Here is a 17,325-nt window from a genome sequence, read left to right on the forward strand (position 1 = left end):
TTGGAGTGTCTCTGTGCCTGACACGTTTCGGTAGGAGGGTTACCAGCATTTTCAAAGAACCTTTGAAAAAGCTGTGAACCCTCCTAGCGAAATATGTCAGGCACAGCCCTTCCTCTACTAATCTTTGTGGATTACAAATCGGACTCCTGATCATGGACTGTACTAAAGCCGTCAAGAAGTATAGTTTGCAAAGCAGGAAAATGAGCCGCCGGCACCACTCCAAAGGGTCTTACCACCTTCTGCAATTCAGCGAACTCAGTCCCACGAATCGTGAGTGGTTATCAAAACTGCTTCAACCAATGATACAAGTACAGTTCCACCTATAGGAACAGGATCCCCACGAAGAAAAACAATTGAGTTGTCTCTCCGGTACTTGTGTATTATCAGGGCGCCCAAGATTTCCATCGTAGGGCATCGTATTCATCGCATGCGATGCGACCTGATTTTTAATTGTACAGGCACCCTGATGGGTGATTACTATGTTAAATGCAACCCCATTGTTAACGCCACCCCCACTATCAACGCCAACCCAAAGCGTGGCAAGCACAGCGGTACGCGTCCTCCGACCTTTTCATACCCCCACTATCCACGTCGGCGTGGAGTTGATTTTAGATAGTGTGGCGAGCACAGCGAGGGAACTTGGATTACTTCGCATGTATTCCGCGTCCGCTCGCCACACTATCTAAAATCAACTCCACGTGGATAGTGGGGGTATGAAAAGGTTGGAGGACGCGTACCGCCGCCCCTTGCTGGCTAGCTGTGCTCGCCACGTTTCGGGTTGTCGTTGATAGTGGGGGTGGCGTTAACAATGGGGGTGCATTAAACATAGTAATCACCCATCAGGGTGCTTGTACAATTAAAAATCGCATCGCATGCCATTGTAATGGCATGCGATGCAATATTTTATTGTACAGTGCGGGTCTTTGGACCCGAAAGCCGGGTCCCATCGCATCCCTTAATTAGTGGTATGCGATGCAATGGGCGCCCTAATAATACACAAGTACCGTCTCTCCCCCATCACAAATCAAAGCGAACCATTCTATCTTTTTTGTTGGTTTTTTTTTTAGCATTTTTATATTATATTTCTTGTATTATTGTTGTTTTTATGAATTTATATTTCATATGAAACTATAGAATAAATGTATTAGTAAGCAGGCTTTGTATTCATAGTATTAATCAATCCTCAGAGCGGAGATAACCTATTCTTTCCATTCACCCCCAAATGCTGACTTCCTGTCAATCAACCTCCGCCTGCCTTGCATTTACGATCCATACTCAATGTATTTTATTATTTGGCCTCACGCATGCGTGATGTGTACGGTATGCATATGCGTTCTTCGGTAATCACTAAATTTGCAAATTCTCTAATTAGCGATCCACTCTGACTCAGGCCCATAATTTGTGTGTGTTTTTAAATATAAATATATATATATATATATATATATATATATGTATGTATGTATGTGTTTATTCTAGCACTCACCATATTTAAAAACCCAAGCAGTTCCCTCTTCCCTGCCTGGGGTGTTGTGCTGTCTGCTGTAGTGCTTCTAGCACAGTGTGGTCTGTATATCCACACTGATATACAAACCAGACATGTGGTAGATACACCACAGCAGATAGCTAAAATGAAATATATAAATAATCTCAATCAATGATGGACTGGTGAATGAAAGGACCACTGAAGGGGTTTTACCAGATATTCTGTAGATGTGGTCATCAACTCATAGAGTGGGACACATTTAACCCCATTATCGCACTTACACAAGCACACTGCACAGGTAAACATAGTACATGAAACTTATAACCCCAAAGTGCCACATTTCCCTTTCCATTCTAGTCTAGCAGAAAGTGTCATTTAGGTTACAATAGACCTATTCCTATAAATTATACTTCTCTTTCATCTATCCTGGTGACACAGCTCAACCATGGGGATAGAGGATGGTCCGAAGGAGCCCAGGCACCTATTCTAAAGCTTTGTGAGAGGCAGGCTTCTCCCTTTTGCATCCCAGCATTCCTCAGTTCATTTTAGGTGCCCACCAGAGTGGGTAATATTTCACAAGGGCTGCTTCAGCAGCCATGCGACAGAGTAGCTAGGGTGTTTTTTTTTAATTAATATTTCATCTTCATTAGTGCAGGCACAGGGTGAGGGAAAGTTTCCTCACACTGACAGCGCAGCAGAGGCTGACTTAAGCGTGTCCTGTCAGTTCCCTGTGTGCAGAGAGACACTGGCAGGTATTCAATGCTGTGGGCAAGTGGTGACAGTATCCGCCCAGGATCCTTGGGTTCTCAATGTGGTTGTCCATGGAGACAGGATCAACTTGAGGGGCGTTCCTCCAAGGAGGTTTCTTCCTACACCTTTACCCAGGGAGGCACGCTTAAGAACAAGGGTGACAAGGTCTCTCCTGAAGAAGGGCATGGTGGTTCTGGTACCGAGGGAGGAAAGGAATAAGGGGTTTTACTCCATTCTTTTCTTGGTGCCCAAACTGGACAACTCATTCAGACCAATTCTGAACCTGAAGTCTCTGAACCTCCACTTGTGGGTGGATCACTTCAGAATGGAATCTTTGAGAACAGTTCTGAGCCTGGAGAATTCCTGGCCTCTGTCGATATTCAAGACACCTATTTGTACATACTTATATGCGAAGAACATCAGTCTTTTCTGCGTTTCGCGATTTACATCTGCAGTTTCGGGCTCTACCCTTTGGGCTGGTGACAGCTCCAAGGGTGTTCACAAAGATAATGGCGGTCATGGCAGCAGCACCAGGACTCCGGGGAATTGTCATCATCCTGTATTTGGACGACCTTTTGTTCAAAGCAGCGTCAGCAGAGAGGAGAATATGTCAGTGGCAATTCAGTTTCTGCAGAACCATGGGTGGATTTTAAATCTACCAAAGTCCCAGCTGTGCCCCACTCAGATGCTTCAGTTTTTGGGAGTTATTCTGGATACGCATCTTCATTGTGTATTTCTTCCAGAATCAAAGGCCAGAGATGTTTGTCAGTTAGTTTTGACTATTCTGCAAAATGGTGGTGACCTTCGAGACCCTTCAGTACACCAGATTTCATTCAAGGCCGTTCCAATGTAACATCCTTGCGTGTTGGTCGGGGAATCCCAAGTCCATGAAAATAGAGAAGGTTCTCTTAACTCCAGAAACTCTGAATTCCTTACTGTGGAGGATGGATGTGGAATCCCTCCAGTTAGGACATTCCCTTCGGTCATGGGATTGGTTGGTGGTCACCACTGACGCCAGCCTCGGGCTGGGGAGCAGTAACCCTGAATTTGAGGTTGCAAGGTCTATGGTCCAGTGTGGAATCGTCCTTACCGATCAATGTCCTGGAGATGAGGGCGGGCTGGAAGACGCTTCTGCAGGCAGAGGAAGTTCTGAGGGGATCGCCCATTCGGATCCAGTCAGACAATGCCACAAGACTTATCTGAACCACCAAGGGGGCACTCACAGCAGGATGGCGATGCAAGAAGTGTCTCGGATCTTCGAGTGGGCAGAGGCCAATGTACCGGCCTTATCTGCTGTTTTCATTCCTGAAATTCGGAATGTGGAAGCGGATTTTCTCGGCAGAGCGGATCTCCGTTACACCCAGAGGTGTTCCAGGAAATTGTGGCTCTTTGGGGACTCCCAGAAGTGGACTTAATGGCGTCCAGACACAATTGTCAGGTATCCAGGTTCTGTGTGAGGACCAGGGATCCGTTGGTGTGGGCGGTGGATGCCATGACAGTGCCCTGGAATTTCAACATGGCATATGTCTTTCCGACATTTCCCATACTGGCTTGGGTCCACAAGAGAGTGAGGATGCAAGGTGCATCAATCATTCTGATATCTCCAGATTGGGGGATCTTAGAATGCACACCCGATTTACATGAGGTGCTATCATGCTGGGACTTGTAGTTCTGCAAAGAAAGACATGTGGTGCAGATGCACACTCCATATTATTAATCAAAATCAATCAATAATAGAGGTTCTTGGTATATTCATTGGCCAAGAAATAGTAATGAGTAATAGGAATAGTAATGAGGTAACCTCATTTCTGGTGGGTCCCTAATACTAAGAATTTGGGGCGCGGAATCCCAAAAAGGCCAGCATAAGCCATTCACCCAAGGGCAGCACACAAGTGAAAAACTAAGCTATAAATGTGTGTTAAGAAAGAAGCAGGAGCTAGAGGTTAAAAAGTGTAGTGCTAGGAAGTAAATGTAGTGCTAAATAAATGTTAGGGTGTGCCACCCTGAAAGCAACTCGGTTACACCAACCCAAGGGGAGCCGCACCCCAAATCCATCTCCAAGACTAGCAATTAGTGTAAATTTTTAGGTCTTACCTTCATTGTGCCCTCAGTTTGCAGTCTGTGGCTACCAGGGACCAAACTGGTGAACTAATATTCAGATCAGGTGGGCGGGGTGCTACTCTAAGTTGAAGGAGTCCCAACCTTCAGGTGTACAGGTGTACACAATGTTAGCTTATGGGGGGGGGGGGGGATCTTAGAATGCACACCCGATTTACATGAGGTGCTATCATGCTGGGACTTGTAGTTCTGCAAAGAAAGACATGTGGTGCAGATGCACACTCCATATTATTAATCAAAATCAATCAATAATAGAGGTTCTTGGTATATTCATTGGCCAAGAAATATTTGCCCACCAACCAGCTTCACGGTAACCTCATTTCTGGTGGGTCCCTAATCCTAAGAATCTGGGGCGCGGAACCCCAAAAAGAGGCCATTCACCCCAGGGCAGCACACAAGTGAAAAACTAAGCTATAAATGTGTGTTAATAACAGGGCTGGGCAACACCGGCCCTCCAGATGTTAATGAACTACACATCCCAGGATGCTTTGCATTAGTTTTGCTATGTGGCCATGCTGAAACTGATGCAAGGCATGCTGGGATGTGTAGTTCATTAACATCTGGAGGGCCGGTGTTGCCCAGCCCTGGTTAATAAGGAGATCTTGGTATGCCAACATTCTGAGCTTGTCGACAGTATTGTGGCATCTTCCACTTTGGCCAGACCTCCTCAGGCAAGGGCCCTTCATCAGGACCTAGCTCAACTCAATTTGACGGCCTTGCTATTGAAACCTCCATCCTAAAAAAGAAGGATTTCTCAGGCGCAGTTATCCGATCCATGATTAGTGCAAGAAAACCAGTTTCTGTAGCTAATTTTTATAGGGTTTGGAAGACGTACATTAGATGGTGTGAGAGACAGGAAGTTCACACTTCTAGATTTAAAGTCTCAAGACTTCTGGCGTTTCTCCAGGATGGATTTTCCTTGGGATTAAGCCTTCAATCATTGAAGGTGCAGTTGTCGGCCTTGTCTATTTTCTTTCAAATGAAGGTGGCCTTGTTATCGGATGTGCAAACCTTTCTCCAAGGGGTTACCATCTTAAGCATCCTTATAGACAACCAGTGGCTCCTTGGGATTTATCTCTGGTGTTATCTGTTTTACAGAAACCACCGTTTAAACTGTTAAGGTCAGCTGACCTTAAGTATCTGACTTGGAAACTGACTTTTTTGTTGGTGATCGAGTCTGCAAGGCGTTTATCTGAATTAGGGGCCTTGTCTTGCAAGTCTCCGTTTTTGGTGTTCCATGATGATAGGGCTGTGTTGAGAGCAGTTCCTAAGTTTTTACCTAAGGTGGTTTCCTCCTTTCATTTAAACCAGGAAATCGTGATTCCGGTGTTTAGTCCTCCAGAGGAGGTCAGGAATAGGTACAAACTAAAGAAATTAGATGTTGTTTGCACTTTGCGCATTTACGTGGACAGAGTGAAGGAGTTTCATAAAACTGACTTGTTATTGGTTTTGTATGATGTACACAAAAGAGACTGGCCAGCTTCAAAGCAGACCATTGCTCGATGGTTAGGTTATTGCCTTTGCCTACACTAAAGTAGGTAGACCAGTGCCCTCCAGAATTAATGCTCATACCACCAGGTAAGTTGCTGCCTCTTGGGCTGGTCGCCATGGGGCTACGACGGAGCAAGTATGCAGGGCTGCCACTTGGTCCTCTGTTCACACTTTCACCAAATTCTACAGGTTCCATGAGTTTGCGTCGGAGGATGCTTCATTTGGGCGAGTAGTCATGAGAACTGCAGGCCTGAGCGTACCCTCCCAAAGGACCGGCTTTTGAACTTCCCATGGTTGAGTTGTGTCACCAGGTTGGATGAAAGAGAAAAGGGGATTTTTGTAAAAACTTACCATTCGAATCCCTTTCTCTGAATCCATCCTGGTGACACAGCGATCCCTCCCTTACGCTCAGTAAGTAATGCCATTTCATGTGTTGTCATGTTATGATGGTTATAATTACTTGATTGTGCATATTAATATGTTCAGGCTTTGTACTGAGTTAATGTAATGAGCTCTAGAAGTTGAACTGAGGAACGCTGGGATGCAGAAGGGAGGAGCCTCCCTCTCACAAAGCTTTAGCATAGGGTCCTGGGCTCCTTTGGACGCTCCTACATCCCCATTGTTGAGCTGTGTTGTTAGGATGAATTCAGAGAAAGGGATTCGACCGGTAAATTATTACAAAAAATCCCCTTTTTATACTTCTGTAATATTGGTCATGCTGGCGCACACAAACACACATGCAGACTCCACACACACATATATACAGTTATGGCCTGGTACATCGTGGTTTACAACGCGCCATTGAGGGCTCTGACTCGCGAGTTGCAGATCACGTTATGTCCTGCGTTATGTACCACGCCATGCAATACATAGTTTAACCACTGGGTGACTAATGCTCCACGTTAAGACTTTACGCTACGGATTTTTGCTAACCACTTTTCACTACGGATTTTGTCCTTACTTTACGGACAGATTGTTTTGTATTTATTCGCAGAAGCAGCTACGTACGGTCATTTATGTAATTGGTACAGAAGCCATGCTAACCTTTGCTATTGCTGGATGACTACTTAAAACATTATTTGAGGACCTACAGTATCATACTTTACACTACGGATTTTGTCCTTACTTTACGGACAGAGTTCTTTTCTTTTATTCGCAGCCGCAGTGACGTACTGGATGGTCATGAACTGTATTTGATTGGTGCAGAAGCCATGCTAACCATCTGCCAGCAGTAAAATCACAGGCAATAGTGGCCTAGCGGGTAGAGGCACGGCTTCACTATCTCAGTATCAGTAGTTCGATCCTCAGTTGATTACATTATATTTTTATTTTTTAAACGTTTTTTTTCGCAAAATAGATTTAGCTTTTCAGGTAAAACTCCTTGCCTTGAGGACCGTGTTTCGGGATTAAATTCGCTAACCATTGCTAACCAGCCACTTTTCACTACGGATTTTGTCCTTACTTTACGGACAGATTGTTTTGTATTTATTCGCAGAAGCAGCTACGTACGGTCATTTATGTAATTGGTACAGAAGCCATGCTAACCTTTGCTATTGCTGGATGACTACTTAAAACATTATTTGAGGACCTACAGTATCATACTTTACACTACGGATTTTGTCCTTACTTTACGGACAGATTGTTAGTACAGTATTTATTCGCAGAAGCAGCTACGTACGGTCATTTATGTAATTGGTACAGAAGCCATGCTAACCTTTGCTATTGCTGGATGACTACTTAAAACATTATTTGAGGACCTACAGTATCATACTTTACACTACGGATTTTGTCCTTACTTTACGGACAGAGTTCTTTTCTTTTATTCGCAGCCGCAGTGACGTACTGGATGGTCATGAACTGTATTTGATTGGTGCAGAAGCCATGCTAACCATCTGCCAGCAGTAAAATCACAGGCAATAGTGGCCTAGCGGGTAGAGGCACGGCTTCACTATCTCAGTATCAGTAGTTCGATCCTCAGTTGATTACATTATATTTTTATTTTTTAAACGTTTTTTTTCGCAAAATAGATTTAGCTTTTCAGGTAAAACTCCTTGCCTTGAGGACCGTGTTTCGGGATTAAATTCGCTAACCATTGCTAACCAGCCACTTTTCACTACGGATTTTGTCCTTACTTTACGGACAGATTGTTTTGTATTTATTCGCAGAAGCAGCTACAGTACGTACGGTCATTTATGTAATTGGTACAGAAGCCATGCTAACCTTTGCTATTGCTGGATGACTACTTAAAACATTATTTGAGGACCTACAGTATCATACTTTACACTACGGATTTTGTCCTTACTTTACGGACAGATTGTTAGTACAGTATTTATTCGCAGAAGCAGCTACGTACGGTCATTTATGTAATTGGTACAGAAGCCATGCTAACCTTTGCTATTGCTGGATGACTACTTAAAACATTATTTGAGGACCTACAGTATCATACTTTACACTACGGATTTTGTCCTTACTTTACGGACAGAGTTCTTTTCTTTTATTCGCAGCCGCAGTGACGTACTGGATGGTCATGAACTGTATTTGATTGGTGCAGAAGCCATGCTAACCATCTGCCAGCAGTAAAATCACAGGCAATAGTGGCCTAGCGGGTAGAGGCACGGCTTCACTATCTCAGTATCAGTAGTTCGATCCTCAGTTGATTACATTATATTTTTATTTTTTAAACGTTTTTTTTCGCAAAATAGATTTAGCTTTTCAGGTAAAACTCCTTGCCTTGAGGACCGTGTTTCGGGATAAAATTCGCTAACCATTGCTAACCAGCCACTTTTCACTACGGATTTTGTCCTTACTTTACGGACAGATTGTTTTGTATTTATTCGCAGAAGCAGCTACGTACGGTCATTTATGTAATTGGTACAGAAGACATGCTAACCTTTGCTATTGCTGGATGACTACTTAAAACTTTATTTGAGGACCTACAGTATCATACTTTACACTACGGATTTTGTCCTTACTTTACGGACAGAGTTCTTTTCTTTTATTCGCAGCCGCAGTGACGTACTGGATGGTCATGAACTGTATTTGATTGGTGCAGAAGCCATGCTAACCATCTGCCAGCAGTAAAATCACAGGCAATAGTGGCCTAGCGGGTAGAGGCACGGCTTCACTATCTCAGTATCAGTAGTTCGATCCTCAGTTGGTTACATTATATTTTTATTTTTTAAACGTTCTTTTTTTTTTTTTTAAACTAATACAGTTACAGTAGTTGGTGCTTATCAAAATCTTTCGGACTTTTCCACAAACAAAAACGATAGTTAATACCCATACTGTACATACTGTACTGCGCTACAGAGAACGTTTTTTTTCAGCAACAATACAGTAGATTTCTCCAAACTCAGACACAGACCGACACCTCAGACAATAAGATGTTGATTGCAGTCATACTGTATGTTAATTTCAGTCTGCCTTTTTGTTTCGCTGGTAATTGTACATAATTCAAATGCACCTATCAGCTTCATGAAGGATTTCCTTTGTCTCTGCCAGCATAAATTCAGCTACAGTACATTAAAATTGTCAAACAATCCAGTTTTTTTTTCTGCATCTAAACCGTGTAGAATTGCTACGGATCGTCTCTTCATCTCTTGCCTGTATACAAGCACGAGATTCTACCTGTACACCTGGACTATTCATTCTGCTGAATCCAAAGTCAAGTTGTTGCTGCTTTCGTGTTTCTACCGTTTTACCATCATACTGCCTTCCTTCCGCAAGAACACTACTGTATCTTCTCGCTGGAGCAGTACAGTAAGTACACTATACAGTAGTACAGTCTTTTGTACATTTCACTGATTGCTGCATTACAGTATACAGTAAGCAGCACTACAAAACGGTCCCTGCGCGGAAGCGCTCGGTTCCCACCCTTCCCTGAATGAAGCTGTTTCCCTTCTTTTCCTACTGTTCAAATGCACCCGGTGCAGAATACTGTATACCATCGCTTGCTGTGTATACTGTATTCAGATACTGCAGGCTGCCGCTATGAGTATTGGGGCAGATGTACAGTATTAAGCGTTAACAAGAGATTCAATCCAAGGGTGATAAGGAGAGATAAACGTCCAGCCAATCATCTCCTTTCTGACTTTTTTCAAACACAGCCTGTAACATGGCAGTTAGGAGGTGATTGGCTGGATGTTTATCTCTCCTTATCACCCTTGGATTTACAGTACCTCTTGTTAAAGCTTAATACACCTGCCCCACTGTCCATAAATACTAGAGTCTGTTTCGCAGACTTACTGTATACAGTATCTACAGTGGTAGTGATATCGTGATTTTTGATGCCTTACACGTTCAGTGCAGTGCAGTAGAGATAGCGCCATTGAGAATATTGTACAATGTGTTAAAATTGCCTGGTGTGTATGGGCCGCAGATCCCCGACTAGCGATGACAGTACTCTATTAGGGTGGGCTACTTTAGGCTGCTAAATACTAGTTCTCTCCGTAATACAATTGGTGTAATACTGTAAATAACGTATTTTTTCGCTATTTTGCACTCATACTGTACTGTATTTGTGTAAAAAAATACCCTAGCTGTGTACAAAATCCCCTAGCTGTGGGTGTTCGTATTGTAAGTACGAGGGGCGGCAGTACGCATCCTCTGACCTTTTCATACCCACACTATCCACGTCGGCGTGAAGTTGATCTTACTGTACAGTACAGTATACACTGTAGCGTGGCGCGCGCAGCGAGCCCCACGAGGGCACGCGCATTACTTCACAAGTATTACGCGTCCCCTCACGGGTCTTGCTGCGCTCGTCACGCTTCAGGTTCAGTGGCTCGCTGCGCTCTATATACTGTACTGTAAAATCAACTCCAAACTCCACGCCGACGTGTGTAGTGGGGGTATAAAAAGGTCAGAGGACGCGTACCGCCGCCCCTCGCGGGCTGGCTGCGCTCGCCACGCTTCGGGTTGGTGTTGATAATGGGGTCTCGTTAACAATGGTGGTGCATTTAAAATAGTCATTACCCATCAGGGTACTCATCTGGTTGCCTGTACAATTACAAATCGGTCCTATCGCTTCATATCACATGCGATGCGATTTTTGGTTGTACAATGCCCTGCGATGGAAATGGTGGGCGCCTTGATAATACACAAGTACCCCATTTTTTTTTAATCATGCTACTTTTTGCCAATTTTCAGATCTACAGTTAATCTCCAAGTGTGTATAGTGTAGGCCACCAATGGGAGACACAACACTAGCAAAGTCTCCCGTCTGCTGATTTGACCAGCATGCCAGCGATGATGGATAATTTTTCATCCATCATCGCTGTGTGTGTGTGTACACCGCGCGTGCTTTCAACTTGCGGACCGCCTCTGCGCCTCCCCTTCTCCTGTCCCTGCTCCTTCCCCCTGCTCTGTGTTGTTATGAGCCACACATTACCGGCCGCTAGGGTTGCCACCTCATCCCTTTAATCCTGGAGACTGTACTGTATTTGGTACTTGTCTATTATCATCGCATCGCATACCACTAATTAAGGGAAGGCAACCCTACTGGCAGCACGTCCGGCCCCAACTTCACTCCTGCCTGCCCGGCTGACAGCCAGTCGACTTGTTGCCGAAGTACCAAAATTTCCATTACTGGTCAGTACTGTATTTACGGTACATTACTGTACAGTATCTTGTCTCCACAGTTCCTGAGATTAAACATGCCGCCAAAAATCACCAAAGAAATGAGCCAGATCATCGTCAAGATGAAGCAAGATAACAAGACAACACGAGAGATCCAGGCTTGGCTGAAAGAAAGTGGTACTGAAGTTCATTTACAGACTGTGCGCAATCATGCTTCTATGAGGATGCGCCCCAGATACAGAACTTCTTCTCACTGCACATTGTAAGTACAGTACTCTATACAGTATTAGCAGATTCTATAATTACTGTACTGTACATTACTACTGTATACTGTACTGTACCAGGCGGCTTCAAGCTGTGGCCCTCCAGCCGTTGTGAAACTACTGTACAATTGCCATCATGCTGTGCCATCGATTTGCTATTAGAGAAAGATACAGATGTGTAGTTTCACAACAGCTGGAGGTCCACAGTTTGGGCATGCCTGCTGTACTGTACAGTATGCTGTACAATCATTTTTGTCTGTGTTATACTATAGGAAAGTCCAAAAGATTGTAGAAGAATTAACTTGTGGTGATGATGAGCGTACTGCTGGAAAAATAAAAAACATTCTTCATTCGGACTATGATATGGACGTTTCAGTTTCCAGTGTGAAACGGATGCGAAGAACAATGGGATGGAGATATTGTCGCACAAGGTAATGTAAAATACTGTACTGTACAGTACATCAACCTTAATTTTACAATACTGTATACTGCAAGTCATAAGCATTTAATGCCTCAATGGTCCTAATTTTTCTTTACTTACTGTACCTCTAGGCTGCATCCCATGATAAGAGATGTCAATAAAGAAAAGAGAGTGATACAAGCTCAACAGTGGATTGACAGTGCCGAAAAATTTAATGATGTACTTTTCACAGATGAAACTTCTGTTTCTATGGAGAGGTTCTCAAGAATGTCCTTCTGCAAACCTACCTTTATCTCATTGAAACCACGAGCAAAGTTTCCATTAAAAGTCCACGTATGGGGAGGTATATCTCGCAGGGGTGCTGGACCTATGTTAGTTTTTGAAGGTACTGTACTGTACATTTCTACTGTACTGTAGTTTTAAACAACTCAGAACCCTGAAATGTGTACATGTTAATGGCATCTTACTGTACTGTACTGTATCTCTGTAGGGATTATGGATAAGATCTTCTTCCAAGAACAAATAGTCGATCGTGTTTTGGTGCCATTTATCAGAAAATACTATCCATCTGGACACAGAGTATTCCAAGATAATGACCCAAAACATTCTGCTTCTGCAAAATACATGGAAGAGAGAGGAATAATTTGGCAACGCACACCACCAGAGTGAGTATTATTCGAACAGCATTTACTGAACTACAGTACACTACTTATTGTACAGTCGTGATTTTATTACTACTGTACTGTACAGTATGTTAATACAGTAGTACTTAACTTTTGTATGTACTGTACTACGTATACTTTAGGTCACCGGACATGAACCCAATTGAAATGGTCTGGGCACAAATGAAGAAGTTCATCAGGAATGAAGTGAAACCGAAAAATAAACAAGAACTTTTGGATGGGATCAGGACTTTTTGGGAAAAAAAACTGACACGTGTCCAGTGTATTAAGTACATAAACCATCTGGACACCGTCTTGCCTGTCGTCATTGAGCGAAATGGGCATGCAACTGCTAAGTAGATTCTCCAGTACTGTATAATACAGTATAAAGTACTGTACCTGTAAAAATGAACCCCTCGCAGCAGTCTCTTACAGTACAGTATACTGTACTGTACAGTACAGTACCTCTCCTTTTACTCGCTGTCCACCTCACAACTTACTGTATTTCCCTCCCTTCAATGTTTACTTGACATGTACTACACATTGCAGTTTGCTTGGGTCAGAGAACAAGGAAGAACCACTGGCCTGAAAAAAGTACAGTAAGTTTATGATCTTACTGTACAACACTCTTACAGATTGTCATGTGTACTGTATCTCTCCCTCGCTATTATTTTTTCTACTCTACCATGAGCAAAATCAAGCGTGTTTGGGCCAGAGAACAAAGGACTGGCAATGAAATGGAAAAAAAGTAAGTTTATGATCTTACTGTACATTATCTCTCTCCCTCTCTCCCATCCCCTTCCCCTGCCAACATGTCCCCCCCCCCCCCCCCCCCCGAAACCCTTGTGACCATTCAGTACTAACGCTATTCTTTTTTCTTCTCCCCTTACTGTATCCACCACATGCCACTCTACCATGAGCAAAATCAAGCGAGTTTGGGACAGTGAACAAAGGACTGGGCATGTCAATCACTGGACATGTCCATCACCGCCTATTATTACACAAAATGCCACACACTTTAATGCCCATTAGAGATACTGTAATTACACACACAGTAATGCCAATTCCACATACTGTACTGTAATGCCATGCACAGTAATGTCCATTCCACATAATGCCACACACAGTAATGCCCATTCCACATAATGCCACCCAACATACAGTACAGTAATGCCAATTACACATAATGCCACACACCATAATGGCCAACACTCATACTGTAATGCTACACACAGTAATGACCATTTTACATACAGTAATGCTACACACCATACTGCCCATGACACATTATGCCAGGGCTTGACCAATGTTTGTAAAACAGGGATAATAGAAAATGTGCGTTCCAATGGTGCACGTCAAAAATTTACACCGTAATGCCGATTACATGTCACACAGCCAATACATACTGTAGTACTGTATACCACATGCCATAATGCCCATTACACGTTATGCCACACACCGTAATGCCCATTGCACTGCAAACTGTGATGCCCTCACTGTGATGCCCATTACATGGTACACCTCACACTTCGTAATGCCTATTACATGTCACACAGACATTACACATTATGCCTCAGACCGTGATGCCCATTCAACATTAAGCCTCACACCGTGATGCCCATTACACATTATGCCACACACCATGATGCCCATCACACATAATGGTACACACAGTAATGGCCATTACACTGAATGCTATACACTATAATGGCCATTACACATTAGGCCACATACTGTATTGCCCATTACACATTATTTGACACACATTATGCCACACACCGTAATGCCCATTACATACTGTACTGTACAGTATTAACTGCGGCTTACCTACAGTGCATTCTCATTGCTAGATGTTACATGCTTGATGCCAGGGATTTATTGCTCGATGCCAGGGATTACAGTACATCTTATTGCCCTGGTCTACATGCTCCATTCCAGGTGTCTCATGCTCGTTGCCAGAGGGTGTGAAATGCTAATTGCCAGGGGGGTGGGGTGAACTGCTCATTTCCAGGGGTAACATGCATTTTACCAGGGGTTCCATGCTACCTGAGAAGGGGGTGGTTAAATGCTAATTGACAGTGGAAGTTTCATGCTCATTGCTTGGGGGCACACTGCACACACTTTCGGAAAGCATTAAGCACTCTTCGTATCAGATACCTGCCGGAGCCGCAGCCTTCTTCCTTTTTAAACTGCATTCCCACATGCCAGAGCCACAGCAGCCTCCTTCCCTTTTGAGCTGCTGCCATATGCTGCACGTCATTTTTGTAAAGCCACCCCCGCCCTATTTACAGTACTAAGAGTACGGTAAGTTTATTAACAGTAAACAGCACTTGTTCTCATTTTTGACATTTTCCCACAGTGACTCCGATTGCAGACCAGGGCACCATAACAGCCCCCACCGCCTCAGCCGCTCCGTCTGAGAGTAAGTCCTGTCATTTCTTTATTGAGTTTGTGTTTTTTTTTTTCTTTCTCTCCTACTGTACAGTAATTGTGTCTTCTCTTGGCGTGCCATTGGCCCACGCTGGTACCCTGCGGGCATTCTACAGGCCCCCCCACCAATTGTTAATGTTGATTTATTATGACCAAAGGACAATAAGTGAAAAGCCTAGGTTACGTATTACAGTATGTCCGTAACCAGCGTACCTTTTATACCTACAGTAGGTACGTGCGAACAAATCGTGGCGCAGCGTAGCGTACCTTTATTGTGTATTATACACCAAAGAACCAATACCTTAATAATAGATCCCTTCGCAGTACTCTGTCTCTAATCTGCGAATACACCTTTAAGGACAGTGTCCGTAATATACCTTATCGCTATATGCGAATAACAGACGAGACCACAGTATACTGTAGAAGTAAGGAGATAGAAACTCCGTAAATGATGTATTAAAGTCCCTAATGGACAAAAGGGGGTTACAGGAATAGGAAATAACAGGTACTGTATAACAAGTAATACAATAGTCTAACAATGAGTATAATAATCAAGCTCTGATAGGGGAAGAAAAACAGACACAGGATACAATCAGCCAACAATACACCGTTACACGTTATGCCACACACCGTAATGCCCATTGCACTGCAAACTGTGATGCCCTCACTGTGATGCCCATTACATGGTACACCTCACACTTCGTAATGCCTATTACATGTCACACAGACATTACACATTATGCCTCAGACCGTGATGCCCATTCAACATTAAGCCTCACACCGTGATGCCCATTACACATTATGCCACACACCATGATGCCCATCACACATAATGGTACACACAGTAATGGCCATTACACTGAATGCTATACACTATAATGGCCATTACACATTAGGCCACATACTGTATTGCCCTTTACACATTATTTGACACACATTATGCCACACACCGTAATGCCCATTACAGTACATACTGTACTGTACAGTATTATGCCACACAACTGCGGCTTACCTACAGTGCATTCTCATTGCTAGATGTTACATGCTTGATGCCAGGGATTTATTGCTCGATGCCAGGGATTACATCTTATTGCCCTGGCAGCAGCCTCCTTCCCTTTTGAGCTGCTGCCATACAGTATGCTGCACGTCATATCGCACACTTACTGTACTTTACAGTAATAACCATACAGTAACTAGTGTATTACAAGTAATAATAATAATAATAATACTACAGTAATAAAAACTTTATTTTTAAAGTATATTTTCTCATTTTTCCACAGTGCCAAGGGTACAAGAGGACGAGGCAGCCTCCACCCCTCATCCAAATCCGCCCATGGATAGAGGTAAAGTACAGTACAGTATACTGTAGTAATAGTAATGCTTACTGTACTGTAAAGTACAGTATTCAACATGTACAGTATTTCTGTTCTAAAACTGTACATTGTTTGTTTGTTTATTTTCACAGAAGAATTAAGAAGAGTGGTGCAAATGCTGCAGGGGATAATAAATCACATTTTCAATTTATTATTAAGATTAATATAATTTTTTTTTTTTTTTAATACAAAATTTATAACAATCATTACTGTCAGTACGTTTCATTACAATTTGAATCATGTGTGGGGACTTCAAATACAGTATAATAAAAAATAAAATAAAAAAAACACAGCACATTAATTTAAACAGGACAAAGTCATACAGTATTTTAGGTACAATAATTTAAAGTACTGTTGGTCACAACAAAGCTTCTTGCAAGGCGTGGCTGTCCTTTGTTCTCGGTCCCAAACTCGCTTGATTTTGCTCATTGTAGAGTGGCATGTGGTGGATAAGGGTTGAAGAAAAAAGAATAGCATTAGTACTGAATGGTCACAAGGGTTTCGGGGGGGGGGGGGGGGGAAACATGTTGGCAGGGGAAGGGGATGGGAGAGAGGGAGAGAGATACAGTAATGTACAGTAAGATCATAAACGTACTTTTTTTCCATTTCATTGCCAGTCCTTTGTTCTCAGTCCCAAACTCGCTTGATTTTGCTCATTGTAGAGTGGCATGTGGTGGATAAGGGTTGAAGAAAAAAGAATAGCATTAGTACTGAATGGTCACAAGGGTTTAGGGGGGGGGGGGGAAATGTTGGCAGG

General features: G+C 43.1%; 1 protein-coding gene across 1 annotated transcript in view; it reads right to left on the reverse strand.

The window, feature by feature from the left end:
- LOC146031271 (uncharacterized) overlaps positions 1-17,325 on the reverse strand; it is a 333,294-nt gene that overhangs the window by 269,845 nt on the left and 46,124 nt on the right. The window lies entirely within an intron of this gene.

The sequence above is a fragment of the Crinia signifera genome, chromosome 1 (assembly GCF_055691185.1).
Source record: "Crinia signifera chromosome 1, ASM5569118v1, whole genome shotgun sequence".
Taxonomy (NCBI): Eukaryota; Metazoa; Chordata; class Amphibia; order Anura; family Myobatrachidae; genus Crinia; species Crinia signifera.